The sequence below is a fragment of the Phodopus roborovskii genome, unplaced genomic scaffold (assembly GCF_943737965.1).
Source record: "Phodopus roborovskii unplaced genomic scaffold, PHOROB, whole genome shotgun sequence".
NCBI classification, from domain to species: Eukaryota; Metazoa; Chordata; class Mammalia; order Rodentia; family Cricetidae; genus Phodopus; species Phodopus roborovskii.
The window spans coordinates 5,551,567-5,572,509 of NW_026126416.1; the positions used below are offsets into that span (position 1 = coordinate 5,551,567).

The window sequence follows — 20,943 nt, forward strand, 5'->3', positions numbered from 1 at the left end:
ATCTCGCTCCCCGCTATAACATTGGCCTCAGTGGTACAGTCCTGGTACTCTGGTTCATACACTACCCAAAGCCTGCCTTTCCCTCACCCTTGGTCCTGCTGGGCCCACTGCTCAGGGTGACCATTGGACCGGAGTGCGGGCCCAGGGCCAGATGCCTTCAGTGCAGAATTCTACAAGAAATTCAAGGAAGAGCTAATGCCAATATTGCTTAAATTGTTCCAGACAATAGAAACAGAAGGTTCATTACCAAACTCTTTCAACTAGGCCACAATCACCTTGGTACCCAAGCCTCACAAAGACACAACTAAAAAAGAAAACTACAGACCAATATCCCTCATGAACATCCATGCAAAAATAATCAATAAAATACTGGCAAACCAAATCCAAGAATACATCAGAAAAATCATCTACCATGACCAAGTAGGCTTCATCCCTGGGTTGCAGGGATGGTTTAACATATGAAAAATCTATCAACATGATCCACCATATAAACAAACTGAAAAAGGAAAACCATATGATCATCTCCCTAGATGCTGAAAAAGCCTTCAACAAAATCCAACAACCTATCATGATAAAGGTCTTGGAGAGATCAGGGATAACAGAAACATACCTAAACATAATAAAAACAATATACAGTAAATCAACAACCAACATCAAACTGAATGGAGAGAAGCTTAAGGCGATTCCTCAAAAATCAGGAACAAGACAAGGCTGTCCTCTCTCTCCATATCTCTTCAATATCCTACTGGAAGTTATAACTAAAGCTATAAGACAACAAAAGGAGATCAAGGGGATCAAAATTGGAAAGGAAGAAGTCAAACTGTCTCTATTTGCAGATGATATGATAGTTTACATATCATATAGTGACCCAATAAACTCTACCAGGGAACTCCTACAGCTGATAAACACCTTCAGCAAACTAGCAAGATACAAGATAACCCTACTTTATTCAGATGACAAAGAGGCTGAGAAAGAAATCAGAGAAACATTACCATTTACAATAGCCACAAGCAACATAAAGTATCTCGGGGTAATGCTTACCAAACAAATGAAAGACATATATAATAAGAAAGAAATGGAAGAAGATACCAGAAAATGGAAAGATCTCCCATGCTCTTGGATAGGTAGGATAAATATAGTAAAAATGGCAATCGTACCAAAAGCAATCTACAGATTCAATGCAATCCCCATTAAAATCCCACCACAATTATTCACTGATCTTGAAAGGATAATAATCAACTTTATATGGAAAAACAAAAGACCCAAGACAGCCAAAACAACCCTGTGCAATAAAAGAACTTGGGGAAGCATCACCATCCCCGACTTTAAGCTCTATTACAGAGCTATAGTTCTGAAAACAGCCTGCTTTTGGCACAAAAATAGACAGGTAGACTAATGGAATCGAATTGAAAATCCTGATATTAACCCACACACCTATGAACACCTGATTTTTGACAAAAGAGCTAAAAGAATACAATGGGGGCGGGGAAGCATCTTCAACAAATGGTGCTGGCACTGGATGATGGTGTGTTGGAGACTGCAGATAAACCCACATCTATTGCCATGCACAAAATTCAAGTCCAAATGGATCAAAGACCTCAATATAAGTCCAGCCACACTGAACCTCTTAGAAGAGTAAGTGGGAGGTACCCTTGAACAAATAGGTATAGGAGACTGTTTCCTGAACACAACTCCAGTAGCACAGACACTGAGATCAACAATTAATAAATGGGAATCCTCAAACTTAGAAGCTTTTGTAAGGCAAAGGACACAGTGGACAAGAACAAACGGCAGCCCACACACTGGGAAAAGATTTTTCACCAATCCTACGTCTGGCAAAGGGCTGATCTCCAAAATATACAAAGAACTCAAGAAACTAGTCAACAAAACACCAACCCTATTATAAAATGGGGTACAGAACTGAAGAAAGAATTCTCAATAGAGGAAATAAAAAAGGCTGAAAGACACTTAAGAAAGTGCTCAACATCCTTAGCAATCAGGGAAATGCAAATCAAAACAACTTTGAGATACCATCTTACTCCTGCCAGAATGGCTAAAATTAGAAACACCAATGACAATTTATGCTGGAGAGGATGTGGAGAAAGGGGAACACTCCTCCACTGCTTGTGGAAGTGCAAACTAGTACAGCCATTTTGGAGATCAGTATGGTGGTTCCTCAGGAAAATGAGAATCAGTCTACCACATGACCTGGCAATCCCCTTCTTAGACACATACCCAAATGATCCACATCCATCCAAAAAAGACATCTGTTCAATTATGTTCATAGCAGCATTGTTTGTAATAGCAAGAATCTGAAAGCAACCTAGATTCCATCAATTGATGAATGTATAAAGATGTGGTACATTACACAATGGAATCCTACTCAGTGGGGAAACAAACAACAAAAACCACAATGGAATCTTGAAATTCACAGACCAATTGACGAAACTAGAAGAAACCATCCTGAATAAGGCAACCCCTTTCACAAAAAGGTGTACGTACATGGTATGTACTCACTTATACATGGACTTTAGACACAGAGCAAAGGATTACCAGACTACAATCCACACCACCAGAGAAACTAGGAAACAAGGAGGTCCCTAAGAGAGACATACATAATCCCCCACAGAATGGGAAAGGGACAAGGTCTCCTGAACAACTTGGGAGCAGGGGGGATGGGAAAGGGATTTAGTTAAAAGAGAAGGGGAGAAGGGGAGGGGAGAGGAGAGCGTGAGGGAGCAGGAAGTTTGAGTCAGTGGAAGAATAGAAAGGCTACCTTAAATGCCCTTCCCTGATAATGATATTGATGACTAACTTATATGTCATCATAGTGTCCTCATCCAGTAGCTGATGGGAACAGAAGCAGACACCCACAGAGACCGCTGACCTGAACAAAGGGGAGCTCATGGACCTTCAGACTGATAGCTGAGAAACCAATGTGTTGGACCAACTCTGACCCCCTGAACCTAAGTCTCAATAAGAAGGCCTGGGAAGTCTTAGGGACCTCTGACAATGGAACCAGGATGTATCCCTGGTGCAAGAAAGGACTTTGGGAGCACATTCCCCATGGAGGGATACACCCTTAGCCTAGAGGCATGAGAGAGGGCCTAGTCCCTAATCCAAAAGATGTGACAGATTTTGATATTCCCTCCTGGAAGGCATCACCTTCCATGTGGAGTGGGGGTGGTGGTGGCATGGGATGGGAGTGGGTTCCAGGAGTCATGGGATATATCTAGATAGATAGATACATACATTACATACATACATCAGCACCTGGAGGTGTCAGTTTTTTTTTTTTTTTTTTTTTTTGGTCATTGTTTGTTTTCTTTTCTTTTGGGTCTGGTGACTCTGATAGGTATGTAGTGATATCTAGTCATGAAGTTTCCCTGTGCTTCCCTCATTGCTGAGGATGTTGGACATGTTTTATGTGTGCTCAGTTGCCATCTATTTATGATAATTGACTGTGTCTTCAAATATTTTTCCCAGTTTAGACTGAATTGTTTGGTTACTTCCATCTCAGTTCAGAGTAATATGTATGTATGTATATATATACACACACACATACATACATACATACATACATACATATATACACATACATACATTCATCTTAGATGGTTAGTTTGGTTTCTCAGTTAACACAATTGGCAATCACCTTGTAGCACTCTCAGTAGTGGTTGTTTGGAAAAGCTGGCCTATAGCATATCTGTAGAGGACTTCTTTGATTCTATTAATTGAGGTGTGGAGATTCAGCCCACCGTGGGTGGCACCATTCCCTAGGCAGGTATCTGGGACTGTGTAAGAATGAAGAAAGTTAAGCACAAGCATGCATTTATTGCTTTCTGTTCCCAGGTATGGATGTGACAAAATCAACTTCTTTAAGCTCTGGCTAATGTGAATTCCCTGCTATGATGAACTGTATGTAACCAGGATCTGTGAACTAAAACAAGCATTTTATTCCCTAAATTACTTTTGTAAGGGTATTTTTTTTAATCACAACTAGAAATGAAACTAAGAAAACTTCATACAAAGTCTTCGATGTGTCCGATGTGCCCGATCTGCCCGCCTGCCTGCCCGCCTGCCCTGAGGCTTTGCTTTGCCCTGGCCTAGCTAGCTCTGCCTAGCTAGCTCTGCCTGTCGCGTGCTCCCGCCTCCCACTGGGGTCTCATTGGTTACCTAGAGAAGAGCAGCTTCACACCAGAATGCCTGTCTGGGGCGGTGGAAATAAGTGTGTGTGTGGGGGGTCTGTGCTAGGACCGTGTACCACGCAGAGGAGGTGCAGTGGGATGGGCGGAGACTTCACCGCTGTTGCTTCCTGAGCCTGGTTTGCAGGAAAAATTTAGATAGCACAACAGTGGCAATCCATGACTAAGAGATCTACTGCAAATCCTGCTATGGAAAGAAGTATGGACCAAAAGGCTACGGTTATGGCCAGGGCTCTGGCACGCTCAACATGGACCATGGCGAGCGGCTGGGCATCAAGCCAGAGAGTGCTCAGCCTCACAAGCCTACAACAAATCCAAACACTTTGAAATTTGCCCAGAAATATGGAGGTGCTGAGAAGTGTCCCAGGTGTGGGGACTCTGTCCATGCTGCTGAGAAGATAATTGAAGCTGGAAAGCCCTGGCACAAAAACTGCTTCCGATGTGCCAAGTGTGGGGAGAGTCTTGAATCTACAACTCTGACTGAGAAAGAAAGTGAAATCTATTGTAAATGGTGCTACACGAAGAACTTTGGGCCCAAGGGATTTGGCTATGGTCAAGGAGCAGGGGCCCTTGTTCATGCTCAGTGAACCCAGAACGAAGCATGGCACATAGAACCGTCACTACCAAAACACAGATGACCTCAGGGCACTCACTACTGCGAAACTCGACCAGCATCCGGCACTGTGCCTTACTCCTCTACATAGCTGCACATGCAGGCTGGACAAGACAGAACTATGCTTGCTCGCTTTTCACTAGCATTTAAGAGTGTTTCTTTTACATTGGGAATAATGTTTTGGCTTGATTTGGGAAAAAAAAAAAAGAGAGAGAAACAAAGTCTTGGATATGTTTTCCAATATTCTTACCCAGTCTGCAACATTTTTTTTTTTTAATCATCTTGATAGTGATGTTTGTGGAGTTAAGAAAAATATAGGGATTATGCTCTTAGTACCACATCTAAAACTCTTTCACCTAATACTTAGGTTATAAAGTTTCATGGTTATGTGTTTTACATGTATGCATGATGACTCATTTATTTTTAGAATATAATTTCTATATAATTGTTTACTAAATTACCTTATCTAAAAGAACAATTATGCCTACCTGTCTAACCCCTAATGTGAAAGATACTAATGCCAGTGTATGCTAATTTTGAAACAGGTTAGAGTAGGTTAGTTAATAAGTGGCAAAAGAAAAGTAACTGTGTTATGTTTTGCACCAAGTATTTTGAGGAGATAAGGCCCACCAATAGTTAAAAGAATCCTATAGCAAATCCTCATGTAGCTGCCACTTAGATGTCCCAATTGGCTTCATCATGTGTCTGCCCATCTGCTCATTTTCTTAACCACCTTCTCTTCAGCTTATTTTCCTAGATCATTGGACTGTGAACCACAGCCATTTTCCAGAACTCTTCAGTATACATATTGTTAATTACTCTCCTTGTTTCAAGTAGTAAAATTTACCAAAAAAAAAAAAAAAACATTTTAATAGAAGTCTTGTTTTTCTAGTTCTGATCCAACTAATTTGGATCAGCAAGGTCTTAAGATACAAAAACAAAGATGCTTGGTATTAAAGTTTGATTTGTTGTTTCCTAGTTGTGAGACCCTTGGGTCCATGACCAACTTCCTTGGTAGGCACTATTCTTGCGGTTAAGACATCATGATGCCTCAGGGCACCAGAGATAGTATGCCTGATTCTACATGTGAATTTAACATGCAGATAAGGTAGAAAAGCAATGGCTAGAATGTCTACTTTGTCATCTGTCATTTTATGGGACATAACTGTCTTCCTTTCACATACAACCTTATTCTTCACTAGTGGAACACTCACAGCCAAGGGTGAAGAGGGACGGTAGTCAGTTCAAAGAAATTGCAGCACCCTCTGCATAGTGATGAATCAGTCTTGTTTTATTTTGTGCCTATGATGTTCCCAATAGGTTGGTTGTAGTAGGAGGTGAGCTCATCTCCCTGAAGGTGAGGCATTTCACAAGTGGGTTAGTGTGATGCTGGCAGACAGAAGCTCCTCTGTACCATTCAAAGGACCCTGAATTCCCAGAGCTAGCTCTGGTGACCCCAGAGAACTCCAGCCCTGTCAGGTATTGCTGGCGACCCCACTGAGGAGTCAGTGGAGACAGAGGTACCTCTCATTCAGATGATGATGTTTATATTAAGCACAGCATCATATCAAAAAGAACGTCAGGGAGTTCTGCTGCTGCTTTTCTTCAGCCTTTCTAGCACACCAAATACTGTGACCACCTTTAGCCTGTGACTTATGGAAGCACATCTTAAATACCTACAGAAATATAGGAATTTAATCTTACACTTTTCATAGCTGTACTAGAATACATGAGGTTTTATAAAGACAGAAGGTTTTGGAGGATGCAAGTTCAAACTACAATTCTGTTGACGACTCCTGTCTACATTAACACCATGAAGGAGGGGTTTGTGGTGAGAAGGACATCCATGGTGAAGTGAGATTCCAGGAGGAGAGGACAGCCCTCTCTTGAGAATCAAACCAGTGACCAATGAGAGCCTTTAACTCTTTTTTGAAAGTGACAGCACCTCTCACATTAGCACATGGAGAATCAAGTCCCTGAAACATAAATTGTGGGGGGCCACATCTAATTCATGACAACCCTGTGTTGAGACCTTGATTTACAGTTGTAGCACCCAAGGGATTGGTGTCCCTTATTTGTTTGATAGGTGTAGGTGTGTGTGTGTGTGTGTGTGTGTGTGTGTGTGTGTGTGTGTGTGTTTGGATGTGAAGTGTTTCACTTAAAACTTTCCTGGAAGTCTCCATCATCTTTACCTTGGGTTCTGATGATCCCAAATTCAGTTTTTCACAGTGTGGACAGATCCTAAGTGTGACAAAGAAATTATGCTGTACAGAGACAGTCACCAGCTCCTAAGATGACAGCATCCTGTGATCTCTAAGTGTTAGGAGTCTAAGGGTCTCACTCATACCTCTTCCAGCCCATGCTAATGACAGATGGGCTGGATGTTACAAGCAAACAGTTGTAGCTGACCCAGATGGCCCAATGTACTAACCAAGGAAAAGGCCATGTTGAGTTCCTTTTATGACCCCATTTATGGCTTCCTGGTCATTCTCTGTAGCAAAATTAGAGCACCTGCCACTAGCAGCTACCATAAATAGCAAATACCTAACATGGGACTGGTGACCACAAATTTCCAAGCTCGGAGAAACACCATGTAGAAGATTTGAGCACCCTGTTACAGTAGCCAGTATCTCAAGGCCAAGGCTTGGACTAGGTCTTTCATACACAGAACTTGGAGGGGCATACTGTGTTCATAACAGGTTTTGACCTTCTAATGAGCACCATGAGTTTCTAAGACCTTAGGGCCAGATGTTTGCTCAGTGTTCTGGTAGATGACCCTTCCTCTCTCTCTCTCTCTCCCTCCCTCCTTCCCTCCCTCCCTCTCTCTTTCCCTCCCTCCTTCCTTTCCTCCTTCCCCTCTCTTACTCTCCCTCACTTCCTCCCCACTCCACTCCAGTCTGTCTCTCTTCCTTTGGTATATAGTAGCCACCCACCTCATCCCATACTCTGCACCAGCAGCCTCTCTGAAACAGTGGTCTCTGTGCAATCCCCCATGTTATGTTCCACAGAGAAAAGCCGGACAGGAAACACCACACTGGAGGCTTTAAGATTCCCAATAGGGCAATGATTCTGAATGAACTCCACCCATTGTTCCCTTGCTGCATGTGATCCATTGGTTTCATGGCAGTGGTGACTCTCCTTGAGGGCCCTGGTGGCTCTCACCTATCTTACAGTGGGATTTCTAAGTACTGTGGTCTATGACATGGCTCCGCTGTACCCTGGCTCTTTGCTTGCAAGTACACTCCAGGTGCAGTGTGAAAACTTGCTACAGACACTGGGGATGTTTTCCAATTAACACCAGCGACCCACAACGTGAACTTCATGTCTTGAGCATGTGGTTTTTAAATTAGATGGTGGCTGCTACTTCTCCCTAGGTCTCACATTTCCCTGGTGATTGGTTCATGAGAAACAATGTTGTTTTTCCTTTTCTGTGAAAAAAAAATGAAAAAAAAAAAAAAAAAAAAAAGAAAGAAAGAAAGAAAGAAAGAAAAAAAAAACCTTTCTTTGGAGATCTATAGGAAACTCCAGTTTCTAAACTATCCAGACTGCCTGCTATTCCTTTGGCCTCCACTTGTGAGTGAAAATACAGGCATCATTAAAGAAAACCCAGAAAAGATCCACTCAGCATTCATTTCACAATGGGGTGTGTGCATATGTGTGCCTGTGTGTGTCTGTCCTCCTCCCATCCTTCTGTTCCCAAATGGTATGTTTCTTTTTGAGAAAAGCTCTAGCCATGCAGGTTGCAGTGCACAGCCATTGGCCATGGAGGGCTTGGTCTTTAAGGACAGCCTCTGTCTCTAACACCTAAGCTTTCTAACAGGCAAAGTTACTACAATAAAACAAAACAACTCTTCTTTCTATTTCAAAAGTCTAACTTTGAAAACTGCAGAGCACCAACCCTAGGTCTGTGCCATCCATCACTGCCCAGAGTTCCTTTCAAGATAGGATTCTATGCCACACCCCAAGCTAAGCAAGCTAAGCTGCTTCAGATGCCCATTTCTTTTACGTTGCCAGATACTGTGATATAAGCTGTGAAAGGAGTAATGAAGACTAACCAGTAAAATGTTTGTGTGTTCAGCTGTGGAGTTAATGACATGTTGTCAATAGTATGATTGGAATGGTCAGTAACAGCAGAATTATAATATGAAGATGTGTTTTATGAAGATTTCCTAAGTTTCTTTTCTAGTTGTGATAAAATGCCCTTGATGGGAGATGTCATTCTGTATATGTTTCTCATACTGGTTAATGAATAAAGCACTGTTGGCCAATAGGAAAGGAAGATAGGAGGGACTAGGAGACAAGGAGGAAACAGGAAGTAGTAAGGAGGAATCAAGATGGAGAATCTGGAGAGAATAGAACCGCTAGCTGCCTCTCGCTGGTAAGACCATGTGGAAATACATAGAAATGGATTAATACTTAAGACAGAGCTAGCCGATAAGAAACTAGTACCTGGCCAACAGAATTATATCTAATACAGAGTCTCAGTGTGTTAATTGGGGCTGATGCGGCAGCGGGACCAGACCAGTGGCGGGAGGAAAAAACAAACTCGTTACATGCCCTGACACACAACTCATAGTTCTTGGTTATATTGGTTACAGTTCATCATAGCAGGGAATTCTCAGTAACAGGAGCTTGTAATAGTTGGTCTTGTCACCTTTTTTTTTTTCCTTTTTTTCTTTTTTTTTTTTTTTTTTGCGTAGGTAACATGTATATCATATGTGCTTGTACACATACAAAAGGTATGTGGGTAGGTGGATGCTAGAAGCTGACATTGGGTATCGTTCCTCATAGCTGAGGCAGTCCACCCCCCCAATCCCATTTTGGCTAGTCTGGCTAACTATTTCACAAAAGGAATCACTTCCCTGCCTCCTGTGTGCTGGGATTATGGGTGGGCTGCCACAGCCACGTAGCTTTTAAGTGGATTCTGGTCCTCACTCTTGCAGTGTTTTACCCACTGAGCAATCTCCCCCATACATACCTCTTTAACCAACACACTTTCCCTTCTGTGACTTCTTTGAATTCAAAGGACGATTTTCTATATGTCTCATGCTTATTGTTCAGGTTTTTCTTTCTGGTCTTTGAGGTGGAAAGACCCGCCTATAATCTAGGCCACACCTTCTGCTGGCAGCCTATATAAGACATGGGAGAAAGACACTTCTGCTCTTTGCCTGCTTGCTCTCACCTCACTGGTATATCCATTCCTTTACCTGCATTAGAGCTTACTTATTTGGGATTCTGGTGTATACTGAAGACCAGCTGAGATATCCAGCCTCATGGACTGAACAACTACTAGATTCCTGAACCTTCCATTCATAGGCATCCATTGTTGGATTAAGCTGGAGCACAATCTTTAAGTCATTTTAATACCCCCTCCCCCAGTCTCTTTGTCTCTCTATCTATACACACAAACTTATGTATGTATATACATAAATGCTACTCTAGAGAACCGTGATAATATACTAGGGATGACATCATCCACAGTGGGTTGGGCTTTCCTATGTCAATTAATAGTTAACATGATGTCTGACACAGATGCCCACAAGCCATGAGGCCAATCTGACCTAAACAGTTCCTCAATTAAAGTTCTCTTCCCAAGTGACTCCAGTTTGTGTCAAGTTGACAAAGAAAGTAGCTGGCACAATCTGTCCTAGATTTTTTTGTGTATTGAGACAAGAAGACTTTAGTCACATTGGGGAAACTTAATATAACTACAATTTCATTTAGAATTAGAATTCTTTTTGTATTTGTTCAGAACCGAGTATGAAAGAGGATCTGTCAGTTATGGGCTTTCCTTTTTCATTGTTATTCAAACTCCATTTGTCACAATTACCATGCTAAAAAGCATGTAGCGCAGAAAGGGCAGATTTTGTGACAGTAATGATCATCTTGCAGGGACAGGAGGTTCTGTTCTCTGGTGATGATTCTGTTTATTGGCCCCATAGCTAAAACAGACCTTCAGTCACTCAGGAGCTTGACAATGACCCAGTAGTCACAATGAAGGCTGCTGACCAGCACACCACATATTCCAATTACAGTCTCTTCTGCTTCCAGAAGATTTGGTTGTTGCTTGTGCCTTTGCTTAGCACTGGGCTGAGGATGCATTAAAAGGGAATATGAATAATGACCCTGCCTCTCTATGACAAGAGGATATACTATAGGGCAATTGTCTGCTTGCTATCAAATGGCTTTATTACATACCTTAGTGCTTCTACTGACACATATAAGATAAAAATATGAAAGGTGACAGAGTATGCAAGAAGGGGGTACAGCCAAGAAACTGCTTACATGACCACTCCATTATTAGGGTAGGGTTTTTTTTTTTTAAATTGAGAACAAGAGAGAAAAACATATCCAGAGGCATCTGTAAGAGTCCAAAGCAGAGAGGAAAGAAAACAGACTGGACACGGCCATGGCTAGGGAAGTGGAGAGCAGGAGAGAATAGTAGAGATAGTAAAAGAGCAAGAGATAGAGAACAGAATATAGTGAGTGAGCAAGAGGACAGCAAAAGAGGGTTAGTAGCAGGACTGGTTATAGAAAGGATGAGTAGCTATGGGGAGGGAAGCCAGTGAGCTGGAGGAAGTTTAGGGTAGAGGACATAAGAAGGAAGGGCTAGGATGATTAACATTGACTTTGAAAGGTGTAGAAGGTGCTTGTGATGCTGAGGGAGCATGGAGACCAGAGTGGACTTCAATATCCTGATAGGTGTATGTCAACGGCAGAAACACATGTCCCTTCTGATAGAGATAAGTAAAATGACTCACAAATTACTGAGGAATGTTGGCTTTTATATAACTGCCAGAAATCCTTCTATAGTCCAATTTGAGCCCATTTCTGGATACATGGATTTCCTGAGACATAATAGACACAAGATTGTTGGTTATTATTATTTGAGAAACATGCCTAAGTTATAGAGTTTGATGCATTTTATACATTAAATTAAAACAATAGGTGTCATTTCACTATTCTAGTCACACACACACACACACACACACACACACACACACACTTTCTCTGGAGGTAAGGATAGGGAACATGACTTAATGAGTATTGCCATGCAATTATGAGCCCCTCAGTTTGAATCCTCAGAATACATATATAGCTGAACATGATAGTACATGCATTTATAATCATAATGCTCCAAAAGGGGGGTGGAAGGCTAAGACAGAAGTTTGTGGGCTAGCTAGCATGTCATAGGTAGTAGAAGGAAAATCAAACAGAGCAAAAAAATAAACAAAAACAGTATGAGACATGTATAAAACAAAGTGGAAGAGGAGTGTGTGTGCACCCCCCCCCCACACACAGAGGGGGCGAGAGAGAGAGAATACATAATTTACACAGAAAATGCATTGGTATTACCAGCTCTAGAATATGTTTTCTTGAAGGTAAACATCACTGCTGTTATCTGTACAGTGCTTTTTTACAGAACAAGGTGGAGATCTAGCTAGAGCACTAGAAAATCACATGGGACCACAGTGATATAAAATAGTTACCCTGTATGTGACCCAGCACTGATCCCAAAGAAACAGAAGTGTCTAAGTACACATTTTCATGGGTAGATTGCCCCAAGGGGAAAACATGAATAGCTTAATTTTCTAATACCATAAGTGGTGATTTGTCATCTTATTTAAATATAATTAATTTAATTAAAATTCTTAGCCTAACCATAAGCCATCTGTTCTAGTTTGCTCTCTGTTGCTACAATAAAACATAAAACACTAACCAAGGGGGTAAAGAGATGGTTCAGTGGCTAAGGTCACACTGGCTGTTCTTGCAGAGGACCCAAGTTCAATTCCCTGCATCCACATGGTGGCTTACAAAGGTCTGTATCCAGTTCAAGGTCATGCAATACCTTCTTTCTGTCTTGTAGAGGCATTGTATTTATGTGGTACACAGATACACATACAGACAAAACAACATGCACCTAAAATAAATCTAAAACAAGACAATAAAAGAACACTGACCAAAACGGAAAGAAAGAAAGTTGTATTATATCTTGCAGGTTAGATTCCATCATCAAGGGAAGCTAAGGCAGGAGCTCAAGAAGAAACCAGGGGGCAGGAATCGAAGCAGCAGTCACAGAAGAACGCTGCTTATTGGCTCTGCTACCTTTTTTTATACAGCTCAGAAATAACTGCCTGGGGATGACACCACCTACAGTGGGGCTGAGCCCTTCTACATCAACCAGCAATCAAGAAAATGTCACCCAAACATGTTCACAGGTCATCTGGTGGAGAAAGTTCTTCAACTGAATGATGTTCCTTCTTCCCAGGTATCTCCAGCTTGTTAGTAATAAAATCCAAGCAGTATACTGTCTGTTCACATCTAAACAGCTCTGCCATATCTGGTGCATGCTGAGATAGCCATGTCAGCAATTTCACATAATCTTCCATCAAGTCTTCACAAGAAGCAAGGCAGAAGAAGCCAAATTCTGCCTCTAGAAAATTGAAAAATAACAATAGCAAGACCAGGGCTGTCAAGCTCAAAGAAGGCCAACAACACACTAAAGATGCTTATCTGTGGTGGAATACAACTGAATTTTGAATAAGAACAGATGGGGTCCTGCTGTTCTTGTGGGCTGCTCCATGCATTATATCAACATGGTTCCTGAAGCATTTCTTTGAGGATGGGGCTATCTGGAAAACTTTGCTCATGGGGAGGACTAAATTGATGGAAGGAGAGGCAGAGATCCATAACCAGTTATGAGATGGGGGACACTAGGACTATAATCTTGGGTTGAGTGTCAGGTTAAGTCTAGTCAGAAATTTAGTAGAGCCCTCCTGGAAACCAGAGGACCACAAAGAGTCTGTGTAAGCTCCCCTTTCACCCTTGGCTGACCATGGGGTAAAGCGAGAGATGAAGCAGTAGGGAGCCAAGAGGACAGTGGAATCTGGGGAAAACTGAAAGCTGCTTGAGTACATCCCCAGCATCAGGGGATCTGTGGGCACATTGAAAATGTCATCTGCTGGAATTATGTGTGTTCAGTTTCTAACCAGTAATGATCTAATTCCCAGGAAATCAGACACAGTGGGAGAGGGGAGAAGTATGGAAGAAAAAACAAAACAAAACAAAACAAAACACAACTGGAGTAATATCATTGGCCAAATACCACAGAAGAAAAAAAGGACTGTACACATTTAGTTCAGGAAAGTCACTAACAAATCAAGTAATAGAAATAGGAAGGTCTGAGTAACCCACTTTTCAAGTAAACATCGAGAAAGTATGATCCATATTCAGGGCAAGAAAAGCAGTGAGGAGAGCATGTCTGAGTGTCTACAGATGTGCCTTTGGCAGGAAAAGAGGGACTCCAATGCAGCTACTGCAATTAGATGCTTAAAATAAAGGAAGCCATACTTAAGAATAAAAGAGGACATGATGACAATGATTTCACATCTTGTTAGTAAAGGGAGACTATTATCGAATCACTCCATAGCAAATTGAAAATGTAATCTGAAATAAATTAAAATCGAACAACAAAAGTCTTTTTCAGGAAAGATTCAGCCAGACCAAATACTCTACACTTTTGAGAGACAGATCTAGAAGGAACCATGTTAAAGGAGAGTGGATAGCACACCAGCATATTTACAACAGCTGACAACATCCTAGTTGTGAGATCATCCTTCTTACTCACCCAAGACCAAAAAAGAAAGAAAGAAAGAAAGAAAGAAAAAAGCAAGCTGGTCATTATAATCACCCTGCATGGTTCACCACTTTTCTTGGTTTCTAGTCAGTGGAACCATGTAAACAAAAACAAAACACAACAAACAAACAAATCCTCCAAAAATCCCCCTACCCAAATCAGCCTAAATTCTCCTGACCATATGATCACATGATTAATCCCTCTTATTTGAAGCAATGGAAGTCAATTTTCAAAAATCATTATCATTTTCTACACTTGTTTTGCTTTCTCTGGGTCAACTATTCTCAGCGTTATTGTCTGGTCTTATTCACACTGGTACATTGATTCTCCTCAATTGTCTGTTGAAGACTCTGCTTTCCTGAGCATGCATGGCTGCACAAAATCTTCACTGCAGTTGTAGTCACATAAGCCATAAGTTTCTGAATGGAAACACAAACACAAGTCTCAGAGGACTTAGGCTGGAGATTCTCAGAAGCCAAGAAGTGACCAGTGGCAAAATCAGATGTGTCTCTTTGTGATCAGTTTGTGGACATTGCACAGAGCTGCCATAGTATACCCCTCCTCCAGCACAGAAAGAAAACAACAACAACAACAACAGCAACAACAACAACAACAAATGAAAAAAATAAAACCATCATGATCATTAGCAGGCAAGAACCCAGAGTTAGCAGATCTGTCTTAGCTCCAAAGCTTTAGCCATGCCAACTCTGTGATGCTGGAAGGACTTCTAGCATATGTCATCCCTCATCTAGGGTGAGATCTTAGTATTTCCAGTGTTGTAAGCATTATATGTCACAATTCCCAAAGAGGGCCTGACATGGAGCCAGTGCTCCCTGAGTTCCCACTTGTCTCCCACTTTTTACCACAATGAAGAAAAGGCCTAGACCTTATGGGCAGGTTTAGACAGTGCACTATGTACTTCTGAATCTGAACAGACATGCAGTGAAACAAACAGGTCAGTCAGCAGTGACTTTTGACACAGGCCATCACTGCTGATGGCAGGATGGCTTTGTTGCCCTCCTGCAGTGTACTCTAATCACTTCATGTCACTCCATGGCTTTAGCTCTAATGGTATGTTTTGTAGAATTGCTTTATTATGTGCCCCTGTAATCTCGCTGCTTGAGCTTATTTGTGTGAAATGAGAAGGGGCTTCCTGTTGTGGTGCTCCTGGAAGCCTCAGGTTTTAGGTGAGAGCTGGGAACCAGATGAAGCAATGGTCACATACCAATACCAAATTCCTGGTAGGTGAGTATTGCTTCATCTGATTCCCAGCCCTCACCTAATACCTGGCTTCCTCCTGCCAGGAAGGAGGTTCTGAGAAGTTGGACACCAGGCCAAATTATTTCTGCCCAGACTGCCCTGAGGAAACCAGTAAGGTGCATGTCCTGTGGGACTACGTAGTGAGCAATCCTGAAAAACCCTGGGAAGTCCTTCATTTTTCTCTCACACCATACCAAACCACGTCCTGCTCTACTTGGTAAACAGGAGCAGGAAAAATGGTGAACATCTGATGGAGTAGTGACACTTCCACAAACATAAAGGCAAATGGAAGACCCCATATGTTGTCTCAGAATTGTGGCTGGATGGAAAGGGTTCTTTTGTACAGTACAGGATTGCCCTGTACAAAAGAGGAGCTGGTAGGCATCCTGCCAACAAGCATTCGGGAGCTCCAGCTCTTAACTATCCTGGTGGAGAGAATTCTTCTCCTCCTCCTCCACCTTCTCGTCCTCCTCTTCCTCCTTTTTCCTTTTTAATATACTCTAGTGTGTTTTCTTTATTTTTCCATTTTATTTTTTTATTTCATTTTACATTCCAACCACAGCTCTCCTTCCCACCCCTCCTCCTGCCCCCTCACGTCTTCCCAGCCCACTCCCAGTCCACTCCTCCTTACACATAATGGCTCCCATGAGGAATAAACATAGTCTGGCACAATAGGTTGGGGCAGGGCCAGGCCCCTTTCCCAAGCTTTAAGGCTGAGCATGGCATCCCATCATGGTTATCTCATGTACCAGGTTTGTATTGTGGTCCTACTGCCACTGAGCATGGCATCCCACCCCAAAGGAAGGGCTCCAACAAGCTAGCTCATGTACCAAGTTCGTATCATGGTCCTACTGCCAGGGCCCCTCAGCCAGTCCAAGCTTCACACTGTCTCCCACATACAGAGGACCTAGTTTGGTCCCCTGGAGTTTCCTGGTGGAGAGAATTCCAGCCTGTTGCTTCATCACTGCAGCCATCAGGTAGCCAACATTAACAATTACAGATGCCAAGCCAATCAACCAGCAGTTACGTTAGGGCAATGAGTAAGGCCAGAGGGACCAGCAGACCATCTACCAGCTAAACTCAACTCAGAGTTGGCCTTAGGAGAAATACTTATTATAAACCCCTTAGTCTTGTAGTGATTTGTTACAGGGCAAATGCTAACACATATCTATTACTTCATAGAATGAAGAAACACCCCCCCAACAGAATCAGTTAATACATGTTTTTCTTTTTTATTTCTTTTTTTTTTCAGAAAAAAAATGTAATAAAAATCACCAACAATAGATTGCTGCTATACTCTATGAATGCTTTTGAGAACATTTCTTTACTCCCCTAGATTTCTTGAAAGATCCAGTAACCACTGTGGGGTCTTAAAACAGCTTTTTTGGAATTGAGAGTGGCTATATTATGTCCTGATTACTTGTACTCAAGAGTCTGTCTGGGGATGGGAATCTTAGTCTTAGTCTTAGTCTGGTTGAACTCCTTAGAGACTAACCAGAAAGTCTGTTTAAATGCCCAAAAGAACATTTTGAACACTGTGCTATCCCTTTAATGTTATTTAGAAGGCCCTTCATCTGACCAAAGTAGAAATACCAACGTGCTGTATCAAGTAGTGAAAGGCCACTCTTACATATGAACACAGTAACACCATCACCACAACTAAATACTCCAGTTACCTGATTCTTAAAAGAATTGTTTCTTGTGGTTTTCAATGCCACGGCTAGGGCAGAGTGAAGTATTTGAGTGGTACATCTCATTCCCTCAGGCTCTTGTGATATCCAAAGCCCTGTACTTATCAGGACAGGAAACTCTGCCCCTTTTAACACCACCTCCTAATTTTTAACTTAAGAGATTTCTTCTGGATAGATGCCAGATCTTTTACAAACCAACAACAAAAACAAACGAGGTCATTGTGTGAAAAAACTTAAAATAAAATGGAGCCCACCTGGTAACGGATTGCCAAAAATGTAGATCCAGACATAGCACTAATCAATAAAATCACATTTAAATATTGGACCATTAGTTGCAAGATCAGTCAGATGCCTACACAAGGGTTAAGAAGGAAGGAAATTCTTAGGTTTTTCTGAAGCCTCAGAAGAGAAGTTAGCTGAGGCCTAAGAAGACACACAATCACCTGATCAGCTCTCAGTGATCTTGACATAGACACAATTATTCAAGGAATGTATATGGTTGTGTCAAGAGGGAAGAGGAAATAGTACACACATAAAAGCAAAAAGGGTAATGGAGACAACCAGAAATTTCTTTTACTGATTCAATCTAGCCAGCATCCCATGCCATAATTACAAGGACAGAGTGTACCGTGGAGCTGATTTTTCAAAAACCCTTACCGGAGCTGTGCATGCGCTGTGGGTCCCTCTCTATCACCAATCAATGACAAATTTCACTTTGAAGTGTCTTTTCCATTGCTAGTGCTGTCCTGATTTCCTCTCCATCCCTTGTGATAACAGGCCTCTGTGGCTCCAGTTTGCTATCTCCTCCTTCTGTCCCCTTACATCTCTCCCACATCCTCTTTCCACTCTGTAGCTAGAGCAGTGTCCCAAAGCACATCCTGTCTGTTTTAGTTAGGATTAATACTGCTGTGTGGAAACACTATTACCAAAGGAACTTGGGAGGAAAGGGTTTATTTCACTCACAGTTCCTTACCTAAAACATCGAGGGCAGCTGCAGCACTAGGGAGAATTGACCCTGTCCCATACCAACTGCAACACTCGGGAAAGCAGGTCCTGCACCTTGCCTGGGCAGCACAGGAGAGTTGTCCCTGATGGCATGGGTACAGGTGAACGGGCCTTCATGTGGTGGTGTGGGCAAGGGAGAGATAGATCACCTAGCCTCTTGTCCCTTGCCACCTGTGGCAGGTGCGAAAAGCCGGTCCCCGAGTCACTAGAGGAGAGCTGACTTGCACTTGGCTATAGCTCTCATAAGAACAGGCTCCGAACCTCACCCTGGTAGAACAGTAAAGCTGACCCTGTTGATGGGGGAGGGGGACACAGGTGATCAACCCTCGCAAAAGTGCCTGGGAGACCTGGGCCCCACCCCTCATCTGCCATATGGTAGAGTGGGAGGGAGAGAAGACCCCCCCCCCAAGCCTGTGGTGGGCGGGAGATCTGGCAGTGGGTCAGAAGAGTGGGAGAATTGGTACTGCACCTCATCGGTACAGCACAGTAAAGCTGACGACCCTCTTGGCGGGGGGGGGGTGAGTGGGGTGGGGGAGGAGGTGAGGGGTGCGCAAGATGAGCCTGCCCAGAGGATGTAAGAGCAGGAGAGCTGACCCCATCCCCCTCATCACCCATGTGGTGACATGGGGGAGGGAATCTTCCCACTTGTGGCAGGTGTGAGAGCTGGAGACCTGGTCCTGCCCCTCACTGACTGCGCATAGGTGGGGGGGGGGGAGCAGGTCTTGTGTCTCACCTGAGGAGCACACTAGAGCTGATCCTTCAGCGAGGGTACAGATAAACCAATCCTGTGGACAAGAGAATAGAAAAGCAGCATCTGCCCCTTTTCTCGTATGCCATGTGGTGGCATGTGTGGGGGAAATACCCTCCTCCAGCCCTTGCCGACTGCGGCAGGTGGGAGAGCCAGCTTCCAGGGCATGAGAACGGGAGGAGCTGGCTCTGTCCCTCACCAACTGCAGCAATCTGGAGAACAGTTCCTACAGCTTGTCTGGGCAAAACAGTAGAGCTGGCCCTGGTGGTGTGTGTGCAGAAGAGCCAGACTTAAAGGTGTGAGAGCAGGAGAGCTAGCCTTGCTCCTTGCTGGGGCAGTGCTGGAGAGCTCCCCCTTGTGGTGACTATGACGGAAAGCTGGTGGGATAACCAGTCCAGCTACCACCCAGGCTCAGAACCAGGGCTATGAGTTATTCTACTCCAACATCCTCCTTATCTCTGAATGGCAGGACTGTGTGAAGAGGCCAAATCTGCAGATCCAAAGTTCCATGATCTCCTTGGCACAGGACAACAACAGAATATCCAGGAGGAGTCCCAGTGAGGGCCCAGTATCAATAGATACCAGAAGCCAGAGGCCTTGAGCCCATCCAACGAACATTGCAAAGAAGAATTGTAAGTAGAGGTGTATGGATTAAGGGGTATCTTATGTGACTCACTGGGCCACACTACAGCTTCCACACTGAGATTTTTGTTTTGTTTTGTTTGGGTGGGGAGGTCGCAGGGGCAGAGGGTGGAGGTAAGGGGGGGTGGGGAGATGAGAGGGATTGGATGTGAAATCCACAAGAATCAAAAAAAAATTTTTTAAGTAGTGAGGGCAGGAACTCAGGCAGGGTTAGAGACTGAAGGCAGAGCTGATGCAAAGGCCATGGAGGATGCTGCCTACTGGTTTGCTCCTCATGGCTTGCTTAGCCCAACTTCTTATGGAACCTAGGAACACAAACCCAGGGCTGGCACCATCCACAATGAGCTGTGCCTTCCCCCATCAATCAGTAATTAAGAAAGTGCCTTACAGGCCTGCCTGCAGGCTGATTTTATGGTGTCAATTTCTTAATTGAGGTTCTCTCCTCTCAGATGACTTTCGCCTGTGTCAAGTTGACCGAAACCTATCCATCACATTGTCATAGCCTTCCTGCCTGAAATCTTCCATGGTTGTCTACTACATCCAAAGGCAGACGTCAAAGCCCAAAGCCTATAGGCCTCAGTTCTCCATGTGGTAACCCACTCTGCCTGTGCTGTTTTGTGGATTAAACACTAGAAGGTTCTGATTCTCAGTTACTCCATACTTTTTAAATCGGAATCTAGCAGGTTGGCTCACAGGATGTGGTACAGCAGAGAAGCTAAGAGACAAGGAAGATACAGATGGGCTTGGAATCCCCAGCCCTGCTCCCTGTCCCTGGAAGCTCCAGCTTGTCAACCTGCCTTCTGTCTTATAGCTTAGTGTGTGACTTTCCTGAGTTCAGTCTCCCTTAGATGATCAAGGTTCTAGGTGGTAGGGCCTGCTCAGGCAGGCTCCTCCATACTCAACCATGCCCCAAGGGCCTCAGCATTTCTGTTCAATTCTATTCATGGTCAGCTGTTTCTGTGCTTACCATATCTCCTAGGGCTAGGATTCTCTCACAATAACCCCTCAAGCCTCCATATATCTGTTCTCAAGATACAGGATATGGATTCCACATCTCTGACAGCTTCCCACTCAACACACAATGTTAATCTATGTTCTCTTTGAGAACTGTTTTCAGAGCCAGCAAGACACTCCTTCATCAG

General features: G+C 43.2%; 1 protein-coding gene and 1 pseudogene across 2 annotated transcripts in view; one reads left to right on the top strand and one right to left on the bottom strand.

Moving 5' to 3' along the window:
* Positions 1 to 20,943, bottom strand: part of Syndig1 (synapse differentiation inducing 1) — a 155,529-nt gene that overhangs the window by 73,646 nt on the left and 60,940 nt on the right. The window lies entirely within an intron of this gene.
* On the top strand, positions 4,203 to 4,792 carry LOC127221306 (cysteine and glycine-rich protein 2-like; annotated as a pseudogene).